Source organism: Erythrolamprus reginae, chromosome 3, assembly GCF_031021105.1.
Source record: "Erythrolamprus reginae isolate rEryReg1 chromosome 3, rEryReg1.hap1, whole genome shotgun sequence".
NCBI lineage: Eukaryota > Metazoa > Chordata > Lepidosauria > Squamata > Dipsadidae > Erythrolamprus > Erythrolamprus reginae.
Window position 1 is genome coordinate 37,082,287 of NC_091952.1, and position 24,868 is coordinate 37,107,154.

General features: G+C 38.7%; 1 protein-coding gene across 1 annotated transcript in view; it reads right to left on the bottom strand.

The window, feature by feature from the left end:
- The window catches only part of L3MBTL1 (L3MBTL histone methyl-lysine binding protein 1), a 57,849-nt gene extending 43,631 nt beyond the window's left edge, over positions 1 to 14,218 (bottom strand). Inside the window, exon 1 of the mRNA XM_070748821.1 lies at positions 14,150 to 14,218. The gene's annotated coding sequence lies outside the window, so the exon portion shown is untranslated. The remainder of the gene's footprint in view (positions 1 to 14,149) is intronic.
- Positions 14,219 to 24,868: the final 10,650 nt, after the last annotated feature.

A 24,868-nucleotide genomic window follows, 5' to 3' on the forward strand; every position in this document is an offset into this window, starting at 1 on the left:
CTGTGTCTTCCTTCCTCCCTCCTCCTCCTGTATTCCGCCTCCCTCCCAGCCTCCGGGCAGCATTCACCTTCCTCCGCCACCACCGGCACCCAGTTCCTCCTCCTCTTCTCACTTCTTTACAAGATGACAGTCGGGCGGCGGCGCAGAGGCTGGGGGCGGCGAGGGTGTGTGGAAGAGATCCACCGGAGAACTGGGGGGACCCGGCTGGGAAGCTCCCGAAGGTGGTCTTTGCGCCCTCCCAGGAGATTCATGGAATCTATGCTGGCTGATTCCAAGTACTGTGATACCTTGTCTTACGAGCAAGCAGCAGGCATGGGCTGGGGTCTTTCCCCTGGGGGCAAAGGTGGTGGTCGCGGGGTGGCTTTGCTGCAGGCAGGTGTCTAGGCACCGCAGCTCCCCCCAGTTCTCCCATGGACCTCTTCCACACACCCCGACTCCCCCAGCCTATGCGCTTTTCTTTCAGCTTCTGGATGGATGGGAGGAGCTAAGTGGCCGGAGACCTTCAATGTAAAAGGAATCAATGTAAAAGCGCCGCTGGGCTGGCAATGTCTCTGGCTGCTTAGCTCCTCCTGTCCACCCCAAAGCCGAAAGAAAAGCGTGGAGGCTGGTGAACAAAGGGCAGAACTTTCGGCTTCTGGATGGATGGGAGGAGCTAAACGGCTGGAGACCATTAATGTAAAAGGAATCAATGTAAAAGCGCCACTGGGCTGGCAACGTCTCCGGCTGCTTAGCTCCTCCTGTCCAGCCAAAGCTGAAAGAAAAGCGCAGAGGCTGCGGGAGTCGGGGTGTGTGGAAGAGGTCCAGGGGAGAACTGGGGGGAGCTGCGGTGCCTAGACACCTGCCTGCAGCAAAGCCACCCCGCGACCACCACGGGAAAGACCCCAGCCCATGCCTGCTGCTTGCTCGTAAGATAAGGTATCACTGTACTTGGAATCAGCCAGCATAGATTCCATGAAACATAGGAGAATTAGTACCCTCTCTTATGCCAGCCTTTTCTAATTTTGTGACCTCCACTTTATTTAGGCTGCAGATCCCAAAATGAGCCAGGATAGTAAACAGAGAACTTATCTATTACAAAAATAGCTGCCAAGGTGACCATTGTCAATCATGATAATCAGGGGGAGGGGTGCTTTGCTATCCCTTCTAGTCCTTGCCATCTTAGCTTTGTCTCTTCTGGATAGATGACTATACATTTAAATAAAGAATTAGGCTTCAGCCTTCTCACTAGTTTTGTTTTCTGTCAGTGCCTATAAAGCCATGCTTCAGAAATGAGGCTAAAGCTTGAGACTTTATAGCATGCCAACTTTCAACTATTTTTTAATAGTTCCCAATCTTTCTAATACCGTGACCCCTTAATACAATTCCTCATGTTGTGGTGACGCCAACCATAAGTCTAGCACCAATTCTCCCAACAGAGCTTTCAGCTGATTGGCAGGAAGGTCAGAGGGACGGCCCAACTGTAAACCAATGATTGGTCAGATTGTAAAATATGTTCCAAGGCGCCAGAATAGAAGCTTTAGTTCCTAACACCATGGTCTTAGGTGACTCCTGTAAAACAGTCATTTGATCCCCCCAAAGGGGTCCCAACCCCCAGAACCACTGATATAAATAAATAGAAGCATAAATAAAATTGGAGGTAGGGACAGAGTGCCTGGATGGAGCACCCTGGGGGTATTGCATTGCTTACTCCTATCATAAACTGTCTCCATATGTATGCATAAATTACTGAGTGTGATGACCCTTATTTTTTCAGTGGAAAAAGACTGCGCTTTGAAACTTCTGAGAAATTGAAAGACTTAAATGGATGCAATGCAGGTTTTATTTTCTAAAGCGCTTCTCCAATTTATTCAATGGAATCTAAATAATAAAATAAATAAATAAATAATTTTTGTTGCTGTTGTAGTGTTACTGTACAATTGCTCATTGTTTCTAACTCCTCATAACCTACTGAACTGGGAACCTACAGTGTGCTAAATTGTCTGTCTGTAACTATTATGAATTCTTGTATGCTCCTTCTTATGTCAACAGTGATAGTCTTTAGCTACCTAATGAAAACTAGATTGTGCCTTTATCATTCCAGCAAGGATCATTAAGAAGGGTTTAATTACCACTTAGAATCTGATTAAGACATAGCACATCAGAGATTTTCCATGACAGGGCAAAGCAACAATGAGTCTCTTCAAAAAGGCTGCCTTTCACTTGTTTTATATTCTATTACACTGAACTGTAACTATACACTGAAAACAGAAAAATATTCAGACAGAAGCCCCAGCTGTTCTCTTTCCTGCTGTCCTTTCTCCACCTTGATTATGTGCTAAATCAAAGCCTTTATTCAAAGTGGTAATAAGTAATGACTTTAGCTAGAATAATTGTATTGATTTGGAAATCTCTTCATATGGCAGCTGCCCTCTTTGTTTTTGCTTTCCTTCAATAAATTCAATTTTTATATTTAGAGATTTGGCTTCATTTGCCAAAGGAATTTCTCATAAAAATGTTGCCTATGTACAGGTCTGCAGGAATATTCATCTTTTGTGTTTCAAGATGATGATGATTATTATTATTATTGTTGTTGTTGTGTTGTGTTGTTTTGTTTAATAATAATAATAATAATAATAATAATAATAATAATAATAATAATAATAATAATATTTGTATGCCGGAGTGGCTCACAGAATACAAAAAACAACACGACAACAAATATAATCAATTAATATTTATTAATTAGGACTAGGATGAAGGGAAATGTCCTCGATCACTGATGGAATACCTTTTTTCCCTTGGGTGCCGAAAGAGCGTGCATGCATGGTATCACACATGCACGAGTGCCCACACCCATAATTCAATGCCTGGGGAGGGCGCAAACAGCTTCCCCTGCCACTTAGAGGCCCTCTAGTGCCAGAAACGGACTGTTTCTCAACTTCTGGTGGCCCCAGGAGGCTCGTGTTTCTCCCTCCCCAGGTTCCAAAGGCTTCCCTGGGAGCCAGGGGAGGGTAAAAACATCCTCCCCCATCCCCCCCAAAGGCCCCCTGGAAGCCAAAAACACCCTCCCAGAGCCTCTGTGTGAGCCAAAAATTAGCTGGCTGGCACACACATACATGTTGGAGCTGAGCTAGGGCAATGGCTCGTGTGCCAGCAGATATGGCTCCGCGTGCCACCTATGGCACCCATGCCATAGGTTCGCTATCACTGTCCTAGATGAAAGGGCTGGAGAAACCTGGATAGCAATAGCATTTAGATTTATATACCGCTTCACAGTGCTTTATAGCCCTCTCTAAGTGGTTTAGAGTTAGCATATTGCCCCCAACAATCTGGGTCCTCATTTTACCCACCTCAGAAGGATGGAAGGTTGAGTCAACCTGCAGGCAGCTGGCAGGCAGCTGGCAGGCAGCAGAAGTACCCTGCAGTACTGCACCACTGCAGCTCATGTGGTGGATGTTATGGAAAAGTTCTACTCACCTGTTGGCAGCCTATTTTAGGTTGCACCACAGAATTTTTGGACAAAAGGATCTGCAAGTACAGTACTTTTTTTTTTAACACACTCCATGCTGACTCTGTAAACTACTTAGGGAGGGCTGCAAAGCACTGTGAAGCGGTATATAAGTCTAAGTGCAATTGCTATCCAGGTTTCTCCAGCCCTTTAATCTAGGACATATCTCTATTTATTTATTTATTTGGTTTGTTTGTTTGTTTGTAAATTAGACTGGTTAAAAAAAATATCAGCATTCCTTACTATGTTCCAATTTCTGGAATCTGGTATTCAGAACACAATTCAAAATCCTGAAGGGCTCACTGTTTTAAAAAATACTCAAATCAACAAGCAGATTTAAAAGCATATGACTGACAAACAACACAAACCAGGAAAGTTCAGTTGGAAAGATGTAGAGTAAATAACAGATTTCCTAACATTTAGGACAAAATCTCTATTGATAACATGTCCAACGGACAGAACAACAGGTTATAAATTAAAATAAATGTAATAATATTGTTGGACTTTTTATATCAAGAACATATAAAGAACAAATCATAAGGAATTATCACCAATATCAGAGGATGGGGTTTTTTTTAATTTCTGTGTCCTATACAATAATTAAGTTATGTTCTGTTGATGCTGGAATTCTGTTGTTGATTTGAGTGGTTTTAATATAACTTTATTAAGAGATTTTTTACTTGAATAAAAGACAAACAAATAATTCAGAAAAAGAAAAAAGAAAGATTTATGATTGCAAAAACAACATTCCTCATAGATCTGGTGGTATAAAAGTGGTCGAAACAAGCTAACCAATAAATTACCGTATATAGTGCCTCTGTAACAAATTTAGATTAATTATGTGTATGGTTGATATAACATCATAGGGCACTCAAAATGGTGAACAAGAAATATAAAGTACAGTAAAACATATAAATTATCACAAAAACAGTAAAATGACTTAGGGTGAATAAAGTGCCCTTAGCAAACAAGCTCAGACATTCTATACATCCACAAGAGTGATCATCTGACAGGAAAGAGAAAACTGTATTTTTTCATATGTTGTAAGCTGCCCCGAGTCTCGGACAGGGGCGGAATAAAAATCCAATCAATAAATCAATAAATCAATCAACCAAATAAATAAATAAATAAAGTGGCATTTTCCACTAAAAAATGAACAAGACCTTCCGTGTTATAAAATCTCTGATAGCGCTCTGACAGACTGTCCCTGTCATCCAGCTGTGGCTTTCTATGCCTCCAAGGTTACTGTTGTTTTGACAGCTCATGCTAAAAGAACTGGAAGAAGCAGGGAAACATCTTCAAGGAAAAAACAAACTCCAGTTGCCTTTTGAAAAAAAACCACCTTTGGGACAACCATTAATGAGAATCTCCATAGATACTAATATTAAAAGATACATGAGCAGCCATTTCCCTACCACAGGGAAAATTCCCAACCTGGCAAAATTTTATTCACCACAAGTTGCTTATTATTATTTATTTATTTATTTTATTTATTTATTTGTCAATCAAGTACTGTATAGCATAGTAGTTTATATAAACATAACATTTTATGTGATTTTTCAAATTTAAGAAACCCTCCCTCACAGAGGGACTCTGAGCAGGTTACAAATAAAATGTTAAAACTTAACACCTGCGTATGAAATTTAAAAAGGGAAAAATATGGCTAAAATTCAATCTTAAAAGTTATTTAAAAGGGGAGTTTCTTCATGCTCCCCTGTGAGCCCCAAACAATACAGCAGAGCCATTTTAGCAAACCTTCCTGAAAGGCCAGGAGAGGGATGGGGGTCTGCTTCACTTCTGGGGCTGGAGGAGAATATTCCAAAAGGGAGGGGGCAACAGCTGAGAGGGCTCTGTTCCTGTTGCCAAATATTCCTTGTACGATGGCCAACTGGCAAGGAAAGGTACTGGATTCTAGCCTAGAGTCCACCAGTATGTGCAGACAAAATGGTAGGGACCGTGCCAATGAAGCTCTGCAAGAGACAACTGCAGCAAAGCCACTGCAGCCCCCAATATAAACAGCAGCAATATAAACCACTTCCCACACACAGTGACTATTAGCTTTGTTCCAGAGAGGAGGTATGAAGAGTGTTGTGGGGGGTTTCAGGCCAACATTTTCTTTCAGGATGGAAAGGGAACTCATATTTGAGAGTTGTGTAGATGAACCCTTAGTCGTATATACATAGAATGGCATTAACCTGCCTCTCCCTTTATGGGAAATATGAGCTTTAATTCTTGAGGCATATACCGTATTTTTATGACTATGAGACACACCTTTTTCCTCCCTAAAAGAGGCTGAAAATTCAGGTGAGTCTTATACAGTGTTCCCTCGATTTTCGCGGGGGATGCGTTCCGAGACCGCCCACGAAAGTTGAATTTCCGCGAAGTAGAGATGCAGAAGTAAATACACCATTTTTGGCTATGAACAGTATCACAAGCCTTCCCTTAACACTTTAAACCCCTGAATTGCAATTTCCCATTCCCTTAGCAACCATTTAGATTATTACTCACCATGTTTATTTATTAAAGTTTATTTTTAAAAATATTTATTAAAAGCAGATGAAAGTTTGGCGATGACATATGACGCCATTGGGTGGGAAAAACTGTGGTATAGGGAAAAAAACCGCAAAGTATTTTTTAATTTATATGTTTGAAAAACCGTGGTATAGACTTTTCGCGAAGTTCGAACCCACGAAAATTGAGGGAACACTGTACTCTAAATGTAGCTTTTTTCAAAACTTCCCCCCCCCAGCCCTAACTAGGTGCTAATGATCTTCCCAGCTCTTACCTTGCAGGTTCTTTCATTGTTACTCTTCACAAAAAATGTATTCCAAGCCCTAAGTCTTTGCAGGGTTTTTTTCATTGCTCTAACTCATGCCAAATGTTTCTTTCCAGGTGCTAATGATTTTCCCAACTCTTACTGGCTTGCAAACTCTTTCATTGTTACTTTCTCTGAAAAAGGTTTTTTTTTAAAGCCCTAACCAGTGGATAAAATAATGTACCGAAGCTGACGCTAGCCAGATGATTACCTGGTAGGCAGATTCTTTTCCCTATTTTCCTCCCCAAAACTAAGGTGCATCTTATAGTCCAGTGTGATTTATACTCCGAAAAATATGGTACCTCCAGAGAAGCTACATTAACAGTCAGGATAAGGAATAGGGGTTTGCTTCTTCCTGGCAGCCTTTCAGAAAAGTTTGAAATCTCCAAGAAACTGAAGTAATGAACACACTATGAAACAGATCATTTAACTTCAAGGTGGAAAAAATAACCTACAGTATTTGACCAGGAATATTCCATTCAGATTTTAATTTGTGTTTACTGTGTGCTAAATCTAAAATTCTGTATTTTTCTGTACAAATTAGGGGATATGTCAGCCTCACACCACACCACAGGATGTGAATTACAGTTCTATCTTTCCTTCAAATCTTTTCTCTCTCACCATCCCAATCCTCTTTGAATGGCATCTGAACACTTTCTGTGGGGAGAAATTTGCCATTACTCATGGACATCACAGACAAGACCAAGAGGCATAACTTTCATATTTATCTTGGTTTCCTTAGGCTATAATTTGTTCTGTTTTTTTAACATACACATGTGGCAAAATCTGATTACCAAACATGTTTCATAAAAATCAATTATCCCAACATATTATACTGCTTGAATGTACTGGACCCAAGAAGTCATTCTTATTGTACTTCTGATATCTCTATTGTTTTTTCAAGAATTGGTCGCACACAACTCCGAGTTCAATTCTAGGTGTGCTTATGTGGAAATAAATTCCACTAAAATCATTAGGATATATTTTCTGCTTAACATTAAACTGTCAGGTTAGCCCCTTATGAGGTTGCTATCATCTGAGCAGAATGTTAAAAACTAGCAGTTTGGATAAAAAGAGAAGCTGAACATAATCTGTTTTAAAAATTGCAATTTATTTATTTATTTATTTATTTTATTACTTACTTACTTACTTACTTACTTACTTACTTACTTACTTACTTACTTACTTACTTACTTACTTATTTGACTTCTATGATGCCCAATCCTGAAGGACTCAGGGCGGCTTACAATAGTGTAAATTACAAAACAATAAAAAGAAGTCAAGAATAACTCTAAACTATAAAACATTAATTAAAAGCCCTAATAAGCTAACCCATCAATATGTCGACTATGAATGACTTAATGCTAAGATCTGGGGGGGGGGGATTCTTTTTTTTTAATGTTTTGTCTTGCCTACTGTGCTTCCCTAAAAATAAGACCGTCTTTTATTTTTTTGAACACTGAAATAATCGCTTAGCCTTATTGCCATGCACGCAAAAGCTCAATTGGGTTTATTATCATTGGATGTCTTATTTGGGGGGAACATAGTACTTTAAACAACTCTCCAGATCACTTTTTCACTTGCAATCAATGCATTGTAGTGAACAAAAAAGGAAACTTATCCATTTGTTCTCAATATATTTATGAGCTAGTATTTTGGTAGCACAGGTCAGACATGACTATGCAACTAACAACAACATTCTGCCATAGGGCACAGCAGCACATAACCACCTCATTACCCTTTCGTAAAGTGCCAAGCACACTGAATGTGAAGCATCTAGACATTCTGGACAATTCCCACAACAGGAATTCTGCATATTTAATATTATGTCCTATTTTATATACAGAACAGTCCTAACCGGAGGATTGTCCAGTTTCCCCTCCCACCAAAAAAAGAACATGGGGGAGGAGGGAAGTAGTTCCATTAATTGTTAGGAATAAATAAAACGAACATAAAGATAATTGTCTTCTTTATACTAACTGGATTCATTTGTCCTACCAAGCCCTATTTAATCAATAAACCATAAATAGCTGAGTTCACACAATATGCTACAGTAGAAGCAATCACACTACTTGGCTTAACGTGAAGTGCAAACCAGGGCCTTTTAGCCAATTTCTATATGAATTCAATAATTCTAATTTCTAAATGTGCAATATTGATACAGTATTTATAAATCTGTATTATCTTTTTGTCCTCTCTTAATGCCTCTTTTGACAATGCCTAATTCCAGCAGAGGAATAGTGATTACAGTATAGGCTATCTGTGCCTGGTTTTGCTTATTTCAGGGCAAAAGAACTAGCCAGTAATCCTGCCCAATCAAGAAAACAACAAAAATTACAAATCAACACATACACAAATAAATATTAAATATCCTCCTCATCTCCTAAAAAGCCATGTTTGCAGAAATGCAGTGGTATTTGAAAACCAGAGATATGAAATGTAAAGTTGCTGTTTCATCTTTATTCTTGTTTCATTTTTATCCTCTCATTGGGCTAGCCTAGACATCTTGTAAAATAAATACAGTTCAGTTAATCTATTATCTTGTATCTGCCCCAGGTCCATTTAATTCAATTCTTACTGGGAATGTCCATATCTTTGTCCTTCTTAAACTGGGGCAGTATTGCAGATTGGCTGTTATAAAAGGCAACACATGATTTATTACTGCTGTAAGATTTTATTAGAAAAATTAGAAAAGATGCTCCAAGAATTTGCTGTCCCAAATACTGTACATGAGTTTTATGCAAGCAAAGTGCCTAATCCTGGGGACTATGTAATGTGTTTTGGATGGTGAATAATGTTAATTGCTGCTCTACCTGTAACGGTAGAAGTACTCCACAGGTAGGCCTCGACTTAGGACTGTACTTGAGCCCAGAATTACGATTCAAAGTCAGGCTAGTTGTTAAGAAAGCCGTATTATATTATGCTTAACAATGTCATGAAATCACTGACTGATTTTATTATTTTTCTTTACGGTGGCCGTAAAGTATATCCCCATGGTCATTATGAGAATCCATTTTATCCAATGGGCACTTTTCGCTGGAAACCAGAAATAAATGCTGGTTTCCAGCAAAAAAAGAAGAAGTAATAAATAAAATCATAAAGCATGATTGCTTCATTCTCTGACTGCAGAATACTACCAACAGCAGTAAATGTGGGCTGGTTGCCGAGCTCCCAACATACAATCATGTCACCATGTAACGGGGCAGTCATCAGGACTTTGAATCTGTATCTTAAATAACTATTTGGGGGTCTGTTGTAACTTTGAATAGTTGCTAAGTAACTAGTCATAAGTTGAGGACAGCCTCTATGCCATATTTAGATAGCTGGGACTACTGTTGAAATGCTGTTCTTCTTTCTAATCATGCTTCTTATTCCATACCATGTGTTAAAAGAGCTTTAACACAGTACCTGGAATTCCAATAAATCACAACAGAAGCATTCTTTTAAAAACATTCCTCGAAACAAAAGATTCCCCCCCCCATTTTTCATATCAATTGAACATTTTGAAATTCACATTCCACCTCTTAAACATATTTATTTAAAGACTTGTGCTGCTGATTACACCAAGATTCACGTTCAAGCAATAACATTGGCACTGTGACCTTTACAGTTCCTCTTTCATGTTCATTACAAATTACTGATCTTTTGCTGTTTTAATTCTACTGTAAAAATTAAAACAAGTACCATAATAATCATTTTTTTCTATTTGCTGCTAAATTGCTTTATTAAATCCTGAGTGATTTGTATTATTATTACAGATACTAATTATGTCAGTTTACCTTTGACTTCTGAGTGACTTTACAAGCTTTGGTAAATCTCACAATGACTGTATGAATCAAACATTCTCCTTCTACACAGTTCACTCTATCAATTTTGTGAACTTTCTTGAGTGTCCACACTATTCCAGTAAAGAAATATATATCATTTTCAGACACAGCAGACCTTCATGCACCTTCTCCCTGCTTCAAGATAAGATAATGGTGCTTTATCCATTTTCACTTACGATACCACTCTACTCTAATAACATTTTTTCCTGCCAAGTTCTCCTAATGTTGTTTTCATCTTGTCCCCAGTCCATGAATGAGGCAGGCTTAAACTGCCCTTTGGTGTACAATTTTAAATACTATCTTTTTAAGTACTATCTTTTTCACTTTTCTGACATTTTCCAAGGGCACATTCACGGTATACAAAACTTTAAGTTTAGAACACATTATTTTGGAGTTAAATCAGGTCACACCAAGATCTGAAATAGAGGCAAAAGAGCAGAAAAGGGATTGGAATTAGAAATAGCAAATTTCATGCTTCTATAGTTTTATGCCAACCCAAGGGTGGGCAGAGAACAGTTCCACTCAGAAGTGGGGAAAGATGCTTTCTCTTTAGATTTGAGAAAGGCAATGTCTGGTCATGGGAGTTTTCAAATGTTTCAGAGAAAATCACACAGTCGAACTCAAATTCTGCATCTCAATACACAAAAGGTGAAACAAATCATGTGTAATTCAATTATTATGTATTCAAAGCAACTGAAATTCAAAATAACAAGAGTCATCTTATAATATTGTTGATGAAAAAGAGCATACATGTTAACTGAAATGGAACAATGGCACCTGAAGAATTGTAAGACTTTCTGTATAACCAGAATACCTAAAAGTATATTTTAAAAAGACAAGACATGCTTTCTCATATTTCTAAGAATACAGGTTTGCTTCTCTTTTTTTACATCCTTTCTTGAATCACATTCTAGTAGAATGAACATTGAAACTGAATGCTTCCCCCATCTAATTCTCATCCATCTGGCTTCTCATCTGTTTGAAAGTCACATCTTCTGATCCTGAAGCTTTTAATTTCCAGATCCAGATTGGGTTATATTAGATCCTCAATTAGAAAAAGCTATATTCCTCTGTACGTGCTCAAAAGTTATTTTCTTTATTATGTCACATTTCTTAACAAGTAAAATAATCAGCATTGAGTGTCCATCTGATTTTTCATTCCCACAGTTCACAAAGTCAAGCCAGTTCAATTTTAACAACACAACCTGATCAAGTCTCGTGCAGCCTAAGGCTATAACAGTATCAGTCTTGCAAATTTTCAGATTTTTCTATTGCAACAGAAACTTCTGCTTTTTTTATCATATTCTCAAGAAGCTTGAGGATTTTCCCCCCCAATTCTCTTGATGTTGTTTTCCATTTTAACATGTGGGTAAATATGGCCCATCTTTTGATCATTCTGAAGACTCTGTGACTGCCCATGCTGTTCATGGCTTCCTTAGTAATTTAACTAAAGTGTGGAAAGCCAGAAAGGGTGCAAAAAGATGACTGCATGAAAAAACACAGCACATTCACATGACCCCTTCCCCAACTATCTAATAAAAAAGTGGAACATTGCATGCTACACATGAGAATTTAATAGAAAGTCTGAAAAGTTAGAAAACTACAATTCTATATTTACGTAAGGTGCAAAATGTGGATTGAGTCTTAGTCTACAAATTTCTGCTCTATATTTGATCCATAATGACTTACAAAATAGAATTATGTTTATATGGTATGATACAATACATGACAGATAATAAATTCAAATTATAAAAATACGGAAAGGAATTAAAAAAATAAGAATATTAGCTTTATCTTCATATAATCACCGTAAAAGGCAAAAAGAAATATCTTTTCCAAAATACTGAAAAAGTTGGGTGTGAAATAATACATAGCTTGCATCTTTTTCACTATAAATATAACCATCACTATCCATATAGAAACCCAATTATTTTTTTAAAAACTGTGGGAAAAGACATTTCTTAAAAATAGTTGCAACAGTTATGTCCATTAAAATTCTCTTGCAAGGACATCCTTAGGGAAAGGTTCAAAATCAAGTGATGTCCAAAACTGTGCAATAATGGCCACCATCTTAATTTTTTTAATCCTTCACCCGACTTCTGAAAACACTTGTCAGTGGACTTTATAGATACATTATTAATCTATGTCATATTTACACTATTTCCCTTGACTGATAGTTAGAAACACAATGTCTTTAAATGTCACTGCACTAAAACGATCTAACTGAGCACTATACTTAGATTTGCGGTTTATATATTTGTGTTATATAATTTAATTCATAAATCCCAATTATTAAACAATGCAAATTTTCATTTCTTAGCTTACGCATACAGACAGAAATGACACAAATGAAAATATTAAAGTTGGAGCAAAATAGATTATTTCTATAGATTGGAGATTTTTTTAAATTTAACTCTGGCACTTCTTTTGTTTTGTGTAAACTGGATACTAATGTCCTCATTACAGTCTTATTCATTTCAGAACTGTAACATCATCAAATTAATTTCGTGTATAAAGTATAAAAATAATAAATATCTTGAATTGGCTTTTCAGTTTCCAAAAAGCTTTCCAAGAATTATATATATATTATGTTCTAACCTTAAAATTTACACAATTAGTATTGTATAATCAATAGTAATGCCAAAATCTGAGAGGAATTTTTTTAATGTAAGTTTAAAAGTGCCAATGCTATAACCAACAAACCCTTTTTATTTCATACAAAGGGATGTTTGTGTCTAAGCATGCTATTTTACCATTCAAACCACCAGCATCAGTATGGTTTTGGTACAACATATTTTACCATTTTAAGATTAATCCTGGCTCATTTCCTTCCTTAGCCCTTCATAAAGGGATATATTAGGGGACAGATTATAAAAGCAGCAAAGGGATGGAGTCAAGTGGGTTAAAATTGCACAATATAATGGATCCATCTGCTGGAAAGCCAGGCACATACATTTCCCAAAGCAAAAACACAGGCAAACAAAACTTGGACAGGCACTTTTAATCAAGCCCGTCCCTTATTTATCCCAAGTGAAATCATATTACAACGGTTTGTATTATACCACAATAAAGTACTGGACCCTATCATAGAGTTCCTCTGAGCATCCTTAATAAATCAAATTCCTGAATAACCAGGTGGGAAAGAAACTGCTTTTTTTTTAAACTTCGCTGCACATCCCCATACACACATACTGATAAAGCGTCGAGTTCTGGCCGCCCCTAATAAGGAAACTACTATAAATCCCACAAGCCACAAAATCCTTATACTGTACTGTATATATTTTTTTTAAAAACATCAAAATGGCGGAATCCTTTTTTATTCTGTTGCTCGACCAGATATTCCCTTTATTTGAAAGAGGAGAGAGCATGCCAATTAGCCGTAGGAGAAAGTTTGTGCAAACCATCTCCTTCCCGTTGCACGGCGGTTGTACACATCTCTGCTACTATCTCACCCTCATCTCTTTTTTTAAAATTCCCCCTGCATCGCTTCGTTCCAACTCTTGCATCTCATCTGTTTATGGGGGGGAAAGGAGGGGGGGGCTTCAAAACGCCTCTCCCCAATTTCCAAACAACACGGAAACTTCCAAGGAAAAAAAAATACAGGTATTTAAAAAGAGCTCGGGATTTCGCCAAATTCCAGGGAGCCACTGTTTTGGATGCCATCCCCCCCCCTGCCGCCTTTTTTTCATCTCTTTTCTCTCCCTTACGTAATCCTCTCTCCCGATTTGCTTTTTTTAATTTTTAATTCATTGCAACGTTCGCTGTCCAGACACGCAACGGGAAATAAAAACGTGTGGATGTGCGTGGTCCCCACGGAGGAAAAAAAATTAAAAAATAAAAAACACCCCCAAACGCTGGCACATCTACTTGCAAAAAGCAGGCAGGCACAATTTGAAAACGAATTGCACGGCATGCAAAGGCGAGCGAAGGTCTGCGGAGCAGGGGAGCAGAACCTTCCTCGGCTGCGTTTTCTGATGATTTAAAGAGGTTTATAAATTACTTTCTTATCTGATTCCTTACCTACAATAATCAGCCTGTGGTCACTGAATGCTGAGCCTGCGGGAAGCTCAGGCTGGCCGCGCCTGCGCGCAGAGGGGGCGGGGCTGTTTCCCTGCAGAAACGCACAGGGCGATGAAATTGACAAGCAAAGCATATTTAATATACAGCGGGCGGCGGGGAGGGGAGGGAGAGGTAGACGTACTATATTATACGCGCTGCAAACCCCATATTTATATAAACATACGATTAAAACAACAAGTAACCCTTCTATTATTCCCCCCCCCCCCCAATTTGGCTGCACAGCAGACTGTCTGCTGGGAGGGGGCGCTTCCATATTTTCTTTTTTTTCCCCTTCCATACAGACCAGAGCTAAAATAAAACAAAAACAGTCCGATTTGAAATATGCTTACCGGTTTTTTAAAAAAAAATAAATCTTCCCGACGGCAATATATATTTTCCCTGCTCGGGCTGAGGAGAGAGAGAGGGAGGAATGAACCAGAAATTGGACAGATCCTGATCCCCCCCCCCCCCCCCCGCTCAACTAAGCCTTCAATTCCAATTCCACCCTCCAGATTGAAGTGGTTGCCTCAAGGAATTTTATTGTGATTTTTGTTCTGTCCGTGGAAGCCTTCCTCTCTTAGGGGGTGCACACTTTTTACCGCATCGCCATTCTACTCTCTCCCCCTCAAACTAAATACTATCCTATGGTTGTCGGTTGGTTGGTGTTGTTTTTTTGGCCCCCGCCTGGCGTTGCAGGAGGGGGAAACCTGTGCAAAGTGAAGGGAAGGTTTGGAGACGCTGAAGCAGCTCCAAGTCTTTCCAGAGGTTTGGTGTAAACACGAGCAGATATTCTGAGGCGAAGGGAGGAGGAGTTGCTCTTCTCCTTCCTCTCGAACAAGAGTCGTTCCTTGCCCGGATCGGAACAAAAGAACCAATCACGTGCATCTCGCTTCAGGATAGCTCCCGAGTGCGCGTCTCGCCTAAGGAAGCGAGCTGTTTCCCTGGCACAGAACCAACAACTTAACAACTGAACCGGGCATCTCTGCTCGTCAAAGATGCAGAGTCTTGTTTTATCTATCTATCTATCTATCTATCTATCTATCTATCTATCTATCTATCTCTACCTACCTACCTACCTACTAGTAAGAAACATTAGGACAGGAGACGGAAGGCATGCTGATGCATTTATACATGTCCATCCTAGTATAGCGGGAAAAATCGCTCCTTATTGGACACTCTGGCTCTGGGGTTCCTAGTGGGGCTCCTCTGGACGTGCCCAGATTGTTCTTTATTAATTTATTTAATTTATTATAAAATTATAATATTATAAATATTAGTTTATTAATATTTTGTTTATATTTATATTTATTATTTATTTTATTTTCTTAGATCTTGCCAAATTTCATGCATGAACTGGTTGGGTTGGGGATTTTTTGGTAAATCTCACTCACTTTTTGTTAACAGTAATTTTTGCCTCCATAATGGCAGGCGGCTTGGTGTCTACAACTTTCTCTCAAATTGCAAATGTGTCCACTAGCCAAAATAGTTGGGGTACTTTGTTAAATGCTTGGTAAAAATAAATAGCACCTATCCTAAAGATAGAGATAAGAGGCAATAGTTAATTATTCTGACATTATTCTGACACCACTTGGGGTAACCTTCGAGCCGGCAATTCTCCTGAGAGCACTGCAGCCTCGAACCCGTGAGCTCAAGCTATCCACCCCAGTCTCATTGTGGCCCAATTCCAAGGAGTGCAAGTATCTTTTAAAGTCTCTGAGAAATTCATGAGCAGAAATGCTCATTTGAGAATCTTTTTCACTGTATGCTCTGTCAACGTTTGTTTTGTTTTGTCTTATCTTTTTCTTCAATGAAGGCAATGGCCCACTTCAAAGGATATTTGAGGATTCCCAAAATATTGAAATATGGACTGTGCACTTTAACAGACAGGGAGGCCTGGAGGAACGTTGTCCATGAGGTCACAATGGATTGGACACAACTTTGCAAATAAAAACAACAATGTATTGTAAATGAACTTTACAAAAACCAAAGTCTTCACACAGTGTTAAATGAAAAGCAAGATGTGGGACCACTTGGATAGAATAGATAGAATTCTTTATTGGCCAAGTGTGATTGCAGGAATTTGTCTTTGGTGCATATGCTTTCAGTGTACATAAAAGAAAAAGATACATTTGTCAAGAATCATGAGGGACGCTTAATTACAAAAGGAATAAGATTTCTGCACAGCTTTTCTTCCCTGTTAATCATATGTTAATCATATTTTTAGTTTCAACTCCAGAAAAGCCAAGGAATTTTAAAATACCCTTCATCATATTAATAGATATTACATTTAGATCACTGTGTAGAGTGGTATTGATATATATGATTTCTTACTCTTGATAAAGGGCAGTAATAATCCTAATTAATATCAAACCTTAGTTTTAGAAACATTCTATGTACTTTATGTTTTCATGAAGAGTAAATATGTTTCTTTCACAATAGTATATCAGGTGATTAACTGGTTGAGCAATTTTTAAAAAGTTCAGCAAAAATTAATTCAGCAATTAACTTGCTGCAATTGTGGGCAACCAGGAATGCTTATGCATCCATTATATCATTTGGACGTACACACACACACACACATCATTTCCAGATGCTTAAAAAGAAGGTAAACAAAAGATTAAGTGCAGATGTATAATCTATGCCTACTGTCTTGTTCCCCAGCCAATGTCCAGTGGAAAAGGGAGTAGCCTTATTTTAATCTTCTTCAGTCAAGATGCTGGATGCTAGAAATTTTTTTCTAATACAACAATCCTACCAGCATCAGCAGAGAAAGCATAGAGTTAACACCTATGGAATGCTTGGCAAAAAGTAGTGGGACTTCAACAGAGAACAGAATGTGAGACATACGGGCTACAGCCAGTGATGGGCTGCCAACATTTTTACTGATACACTTTGGGCTTGTCTTATTGTGTGGGTGTGGCTTGATGGTCATCTGACCGGGTAGGAGTGGCTTGCCAGCCATGTGACCAGGTGGGAGTGGCTTGACAATCATGTGACCGGGGGTTGCTTAAAGATCCTGGGACTGCCTTACCAACCAAGATAGGTTTTCAAATAGGTGCTTGGATTCTTTTTCAGGTGATTAAGTCACATTATTTGAATAGCCACAAGAAAGACAAATGATAGACAGCATTATTTGTTGAGGAATACAGTAACATTTTAAGGTTTTATACTGAACCCATGTATGATAACAGATTAAGCAAGTAGCTCAATTTTCTTTAGTTCAGTTCTAGATAATGATTAAAATGATTAAAGCGTTTATGGGTAAAAGCATACTACCAATAATAATATCTAATTATTTCCTATTTTAAAAGTAATTAAGGGTACTAATTACTTACATACTAAGGTACTAGAGAAGGAAGGACAATAAAAAACTATTAAGTATTCAATAAATAGTGCATAAACATACTATTACACTGTATCCCCCCCCCATGGGGACAGTAGCCCATCACTGGTTACAGTAAGAACCAAACCAACTTGCCAATCATGATCCACAAGATTTAGACCTGACACATTATTGTTAGAAGTACCAACTGCTTGTGTTACCTTGCTCCCTTCCATTTGTGTTTGTAAGACCTATGATTTTATGAACTGTGATTTCATTAATCTAAACCGGAGGCAAATAAAAGTCACCCACTCTCCTTATTAAAATTGTTTTGCTAATCTGTAATTGCTGCTATAATTTATACAGGAGTTTAATTTTTAAGACCTTGTACATTTTGCTAGAGGAAGTTGACAGTTTCATTAAGGAGAGGCAGAATTGGAGTTTTAGATGCCACTTGAGGTGTTTCATTTCAGTTTGGAGAAAAGATCTGTACAGGAGGAAGAGGAAACAGAAACCTCCTCACAAATTAAGTTAAAGTAATTATGGCCTAGACCAGTGATAGTGAACCTGCGGCAACAGGTGGCACACAGAGCCATATCTGCTGGCATGCAAGCCGTTGCCCTAGCTCAGTTCCAATATGGATGTGTGTGCCAGCCATCTGGTTTTCGGCTCACAGAAACTGTGGGAGGGCGTTTTTGGCTTCCAGAGAGCCTCCAGAGGGATATGGGAGGGTGTTTTTACCATCCTCCAGCTCCAGGGAAGCCGTTGGAGTCTGGGGAGGGCAAAACACAAACCTACTGGGCCCACCAGAAGTTGGGAAAGTGGCCGTTTCTACCTCCAAGGGCCTCCAGCGGGCAGGGGAAGCTGTTTTTGTGATCCCCTTATATAGAGTGCTGGTGAGACCACATTTGGAGTACTGTGTTCAGTTCTGGAGACCTCACCTACAAAAGATATTGACAAAATTGAACAGGTCCAAAGACAGGCTACAAGAATGGTGGAAGGTCTTAGGTATAAAACATATCAGGAAAGACTTAATTAACTCAATCTGTATAGTCTGGAGGACAGAAGGAAAAGGGGGCACATGATCGAAACATTTAAATATGTTAAAGGGTTAAATAAGGTTCAGGAGGGAAGTGTTTTTAATAGGAAAGTGAACACAAGAACAAGGGGGCACAATCTGAAGTTAGTTGGGGGAAAGATCAAAGGCAACATGAGAAAATATTATTTTACTGAAAGAGTAGTAGATCCTTGGAACAAACTTCTAGCAGACGTGGTTGGTAAATCCACAGTAACTGAATTTAAACATGCCTGGGATAAACATATATCCATTGTAAGATAAAATACAGGAAATAGTATAAGGGCAGACTAGATGGACCATGAGGTCTTTTTCTGCCGTCAGTCTTCTATGTTTCTATGTTTTTGCCCTCCCGGGCATTGAATTATGGATATGGGCACTCGTGCATGTGTGATAGTTCACACACACGCTCTTTCAGCACCCAAGGAAAAAAAGGTTCGCCATCACTGGACTAGATATTTAAAAAGATAATCAATGAAGGGCAAAAGAGCTCCTGAGTAAACTTTCATCTCAAATTCTACTTTCTGTGTTATTGCTTTTTTTCTAGTCACAATATACAAATGATTTTAAATATAATGTCATGGATATACAGGACTGTGAGAACAAAAAATCCTTTGGGACCCTGTTTGTTAATATAATAATCAGTCAAGGCAGATGTGTTTTCCTAAAATGAATTTGTTCGTTGTCAGCCAAGGGAGGAATTTAAAAAAAAGGGGGGGAAGGAGAGAGGAGAATGATGGCTGTAGCCTGTAGCTGAATGAGTAAAGGGCCACTTTTTCTTATGCTGATTACGAAAGTGACTGTCATTTTGAGTTTTGACTCAAAAGAATTATCTCCCTGTTGGTATATACTTCCATAAAACATACAGTCAAGAGAGAAGGCCTGTGGGAGCCTTCAGTCTCTTGCTAATACTCCATGTAAAGTGAGCATATACTCCAGGACATATAAACACAATTCACAATGCAACACGTAATACTTCTTTTAAAAAATACAAAACTTACTTTGTAGACTAATCAGCCTGAAAATAATTTTACTAGTACAGAAATCTTAGAGACTAAGGTCTATAACAGTGATGGCGAACCTATGGCACGTGTGCCACAGGTGGCACGTGAATCTGCTGGCACGCAAGCTTTTGCCCTAGCTCAGCTTCAATATGCATGTGTGTGCCAGACAGCTGATTTTTGGCTTGCACAGAGGCTCCGGGTAAGTGTTTTTGGCTTCCAGAGAGCCTCTGGGAGGATGGAGGAGGGTGTTTTTACCCTCCCCCAGCTCCAGGGAAGCCTCTAGAGCCCGGGTAGGGGGAAACACGAGCCTATTGGGCCCACTAGAAATTGTGAAACAGACTATTTCCAGCTTCCAGAGGGTGTCCAGGAGGTGGGGTAAGTTGTTTTCACCCTCCCCAGGCATTGAGTTATGGGTGTGGGCACCCGAGAAAGAAAGGTTCGCCATCAGTGGTCTATAACTTTTATTGATGGGGTGGGGAGAGGAGAATAAGGCCTTAATTACATTTTTATCTAGTTTTCCAATGGTGTTTCCTCAGTTGGGATCAAAAGATGGCTGCTAGGTGTATGTGATCAAAACTCCACAATTTTCATGTGCATTGCATGGGAGAAATAATTCTACTAAGTGATTTGAATCAATTCATGGAATAAGGTAAGGAAAATTAAGACTGAACAATGAATGAAAATGGTGAGTAATAAAGTAGCATCAGAGAATAAAAATATTTGAAATGCACGATTTAAACAAAAGTCCTTTGTCACTCATGGTGAAAGGATAATAATAATTCTAAAAGTATATGTTTAATTGTTGATGATGAAAGATTAAGGAAATAAGCAATCATTTTGTTGTGCCAGGAATATAAAATTCCACCTTTCATAATGTAAGATATCTCTGCATTCTGATCTTTTCCCCCCAAAAAAGGACTTTTACTTCCTGTAGTCACTCTGCTTCAGAATGGATAAAAGGCAATGAGATGTTCAGACCATTTCATAGTAATGTCAATTTTGAGAAGCAAATGAACATGGAAGAAAAGGGAAAATGTGAAAAAAAACTGGCAGGGAAGGAGAGTGACTGTAGGAAGTAAAAGCCCTGTTTGAAAAAAATATCAGAATTAAAGGTGGAATGCAGAAGTGAAAAATGTTCTTGATACAACAAAATATTTCTTGCAAAAAAGGAGAGATACTGGATTATATCCACACAGAGAGAAAAATAGCTCCAGGAATATAGTAAAAGAAAGCAAGGAAGTGTTATATGATTAAAAGTGACAGAGAAAATGCAATATAGTGTTTGTAGAAATAATTGTTTTGGAAATGGGCAAAAAGGACTCAGCAAGGAATCTCCAGTAGACAGAACAGAGCTAAAAATAAAGCAATGAAATAATTTGGGCTGAATGAAATTGGGAAATACTTAAAGTTGTGTTTTAGAGATCTCTATGAGCAACATGTTGAAGAGAAGACTCTAAACAAATCCTAGAAATATTAATGACCAAGAAAAAAATGATGAGAAGGATACAAGAAGTGCTTTGATAATATTTTTTAATATGGATGAAAGCAAGGGTGAAATATTTTTTCCCTACAGGTTCTGTGGTCATTGTGTGCACAGCCTCTCGGAGCGAATTTTATTGTTAATTTAATCTGTTCAGTCAATAAACAGGAAGAGCTGAGAACCTTAAGTCATTGATAAGGGTTAATTCCAGAATAACTGACTAAAAAGGTATATACATCTGTTTCCCCAAGTAAGTAAGATAAGGTGTACTGTTTAACCACATAAAACATATTTATGATTTCTGATGTCATTTTCTTGTCTTCCAGTCCATTGTGCCCAATTCTTGAAAGCTGCTTGGACAAATCTGCATTTTTCTCAGCACGTTATATTTTAGGCACATTCCTTTTGTCATGATGCATATCACTTTCTCATATAGCAGTACTGTATTTCTCAAATAGTGGGGCATGGCCCCCTGGGGGGGCACGGAAGAATGCCAGGGGGGCGCGTGACCCCTGGGAACATTCTTTTTTTGCCGCAGGCCAGGGAGTAGGGGTTTTTTGCACCAAACAATAGCACATGGCACGGAGTAAGAGATACGAAGTGCATATAACAAATCCTTAAGAGACACCGTGAAAAAATATTTAACAGGGATGAAAAGAAAGGAGAAGAGAGACAGAGATAATGTGACAAACGTAAGTCTCTCGAAAACTAAGATGAGGAAATATGACGAAGTGTATTTATTTATTTATTCATTCATTCATTCATTCATTCATTTATTTATTTATTTATTAGATTTGTATGCCGCCCCTTTCCGTAGCCTCGGGGCAGCTCACAACACAATAAAACAGTTCATGACAAATCTAATAATTTACAATTTAAAATTTAAAATAGTTTTAAAAAACCATTTTTAAGCATGTAGCACTTGGCTTCACTGTGACTACAGTGGGAGACAAAGAAAGGCCGATATACTTACTGTGTCTAAAAATGTTGGCAGCAGACAGCATGAAGCCAGAAAAATTAAGGTATCACTTAAACACATTGCACCCCAATCATGCTGATAAGCCACTTGAGTTTTTTCAGGGAAAATGTGCTGAATATTGCAAACAATCATCCCGATGGAGAGTTGGGGGCGTGTCGCAAAATGTTTACTTCTTCCTGGGGGGGGGGGCGCACAATAGAAAATAATTGAGAAACACTGTCATATAGATACTTTACAAACAAAAGTGTACACTCCAGCAGCAGGACCGGAGGACCCATGACTTCTTAATATACAGTGATACCTCTACCTACGAACGCCTCTACTTACGAATTTTTTTAGATAAAAACCAGGTGCTCAAGATTTTTTTGCCTCTTCTCAAGAACTATTTTCTACTTACAAACCTGAGCCTCCGAAACTGTAACCGGAAAAGGGCCTCTCTAGGAATCTCCTGGGAGGAAACAGGGCTGGAAAAGGTGGGGAGAAGGCTCCATGGGGCCTCTCTAGGAATCTCCTTGGAGGAAACAGGGCCGGAAAAGGCGGGGAGAAGGCTTCATGGGGCCTCTCTAGGAATCTCCTTGGAGGAAACATGGCCGGAAAAGGCGGGGAGAAGGCTTCATGGGGCCTCTCTAGGAATCTCCTGGAAGGAAACAGGGCCGGAAAAGGCGGGGAGAAGCCTCCATGGGACCTCTCTAGGAATCTCCTGGAAGTAAACAGGGCCGGAAAAGGCAGGGAGAAGGCTCCATGGGGCCTCTCTAGGAATCTCCTGGGAGGAAACATGGCCGGAAAAGGCGGGGCGAAGCCTCCATGGGACTTCTCTAGGAATCTCCTGGGAGGAAAGAGAGCCTCAACCCTCCCTGTGGTTTCCCCAGTCGCATGCATTATTTGCTTTTACATTGATTCCTATGGGAAAAATAGCTTCTTCTTACAAACGTTTCTACTAGTCATGGAACAAATTAAGTTCCTAAGTAGAGGTACCACTGTATCTAACGGCAGTCACTTCAGATAATGTTTTCCAAATGCTGCAGTCACTACGGATACCTGTATTCAGGAGTGGGCTACTGCCCGGATGGGAGGGAGTGCATTGGGGTAGCAAAAATGGAGCTCTACCCCAGAGCACCCAATTTGCACTGAAAGATGTTGAAAGAAAATGCAGGGCGTCCTGCATAAGCCACGCCCACATTGTGGTAGTAAACATTTTGGTAGCTCTTCACTGCCTGTATTTTAATCCAGGTAGATCAAATATTCATGATGAAGGGTGTGATTAGATAGAGAAAAGGTTCCCCTTGCACATATGTGCTAGTCGTTCCCAACTCTAAGGGGCAGTGCTCATTTCCGTTATAAAGCTGATGATCCAGCACTGTCTGAAGACATCTCCGTGGTCATGTGGCTGGCACGCCTAAATACCAAAGGTGCACGGAACGCTGTTACCTTCCCACCAAAGGTGGTTCTTATTTTTCTACTTGCATTTTTACATACTTTTGAACTGCTAGGTTGACAGAAGCTGGGAGAAGTAACAGGATTAGATAAAGAAAATAGTAGCAGAATAAAAGATTAAACATACTTTGTCTAAAACTATGCTCCAATTAAATTCAGTTCCACTGCAAATGCTTTTTAAAACAGTGATCTAGCTACCAGATCTGCACTGCAAAAATCTATATTGGCACACGTTAATAAAAATGATATTTGAAAGACTCCACTATTTGAGTTAGATCTGATTGTGAGTAGCTATTCAGAAATAAAGAAGATGACTCTAAGCTGTAAAGAGAATCTGGTAAGCTTCATGATACTGTATTATCTTTTCATCTTGGAAAAGACAATCCTGATCTTTTTATTTTAATGGAGAAATGTCCATTTTCTCTATTGGCCCTAGCATTTTTTTAAAGTTTAAAATGAACGCATGTGAAGTTTTAAGTGTCCCAGTTTCCATAACGACAAAGCACTTGTTCTTTAGGATTGCTGTGTCAATTTTTAATCATATCACATTCTTTTGGAATTTGATTGCAATAGTACAGAAGTTTGGTTGCTATAACAACTGTACTGTAAAATATGCACACACTTGTATTTTATGGTGACATACCCTATCATCTAGGTCACAGAACAAAATGGTATGGTTATTTAAATTTTAAGCCCACATCATCTGTAGGTTTTTCATGCAAAATCTACAGTACTTGGAATTAATAAGGGGGATAAAATGGTAAAAGAATATTATACCTTATCCTAAATCCTTGGAGACTAAAAGTGTCATCATCATCAATTCTCTGTTTATACAAGCTTAACTTGATTTAACTGCTGACAATTGACCTAAATGAAAGTTCTATAAATTCTTGTAAAAACATGGATGTTTCAATTTCGAATTCCAATTTATTGTCAACAATGCCACAATGCCAATTAGCAAAGAAGTGTGTGTGTGGAGGGGGATGGAGAGAACTAGGAAATATGAAGCTACCCCCTCAGGTTCAATGCAATTTATACATTAATTTGTCAATTAATGCAATTGACAAAATTGAACGGGTGCAAAGTCAGGCTACAAGAATGGTGGAAGGTCTTAAGCATAAAACGTATCAGGAAAGACATAATGAACTCAATCTGTATAGTCTGGAGGACAGAAGGAAAAGGAGAGACATGATCGAAACATTTAAATATGTTAAAGGGTTAAATAAGGTTCAGGAGGGAAGTGTTTTTAATAGGAAAGTGAACCCAAGAACAAGGGGGCACAATCTGAGGTTAGTTGGGGGAAAGATCAAAAGCAACGTGAGAAAATATTATTTTACTGAAAGAGTAGTAGATCCTTGGAACAAACTTCTAGCAGACGTGGTTGGT